The sequence below is a fragment of the Beta vulgaris genome, chromosome 5 (assembly GCF_026745355.1).
Source record: "Beta vulgaris subsp. vulgaris cultivar EL10 chromosome 5, EL10.2, whole genome shotgun sequence".
Taxonomy (NCBI): Eukaryota; Viridiplantae; Streptophyta; class Magnoliopsida; order Caryophyllales; family Amaranthaceae; genus Beta; species Beta vulgaris.
Window position 1 is genome coordinate 56,284,060 of NC_079206.1, and position 1,180 is coordinate 56,285,239.

Genomic DNA, 1,180 nt, shown 5'->3' on the forward strand with positions numbered 1-1,180 from the left:
ACTTGATTATTTTCGCGACTATAAATGTGGAATGGACTACAATGAGTGAGAAGCCCTAAAGAAAAAAGGCCGTTACCCGGTTTGAGAGAGCTGAGAAGAGATCTAGTCCAATAAGAAGTTGTGGTTATGGACTTCCTACATGGAAATTTTGAGTTCGAGTATGGCCATGATGGAAATTGTAATGCTAAACTTTTTCATTTTTAGTACATTTTCGTAACTTCTTGGTAACAAGAATTTTCTCTGGGCTACCCTCGCTTAGAGTCACTTATCCAGAAGCTTGATAAGAACCCTAACCCCCTTCTCCCCACAACATTGAAATTTTGAAATTTTTGGCGGGTATAATTTGGCGGGTTTCGCACCGCATCCGCCCCAGTTGGGGTCGGTATGGATATGACTTTGGTGGGTAGTGGGTGGGTATGCATACGAAAAGTCAAATCCGTCATGGGTAGTGGGTAGGTCGTGGATATGAGATCACATCCGCCCCAAATCCGCCCGCCCCGCCCCATATCCACCCGCCCCGCCCCATATCCATCCGTCCCGTATAATATTTACTCATTTACCCTTTATTAAATAAAGAATTATGTTCATAAATCTAAAAAATTGTAAAAAAAATTGAATTGACTAATGTTTCTTGAGATTTATTAGTAACAATGAAACTGTATTGTATGATTGTATTTGTTTGTTAGTGTTTTGTGAACTTTGTATTGTCATTTAGAACAATTTTCAATTGCTCTTGAGGTTGAATTACTGCACTTTATGTATGACAAAGAATGTGTATTTTTTTTCTTTGAAATGGGTGTTTCTAATAATTAATTTATATAATAGGTTATATATAGAAAATAAATCAGGTGGACGGGTGGAATATCCACCTGGGTGATGGGCGGGTATAAGTGGGTAATGGATATCCACCTGGGTGGTGGAGCGGATGTGGGTATAACCTTATACCCACGTGGGCGGAGGTGGATATGGAAACTTGTACCCGCCATGGTTGGGGGGCAGGTGGCGGGTATGGAAAATTTAGGTGGAGGTGGGTGTGGATTTAGGGGTATCCGCATCCGCCCCGCCCATTTGCCATCCCTAATCTAGCATGTGGGAGATATGAAGCCATACCATTGTACCTGAAGGTCTTTGGTAATTGTAATGCTAAATTGCTAATGATCTAAACTAGATTACCCACATC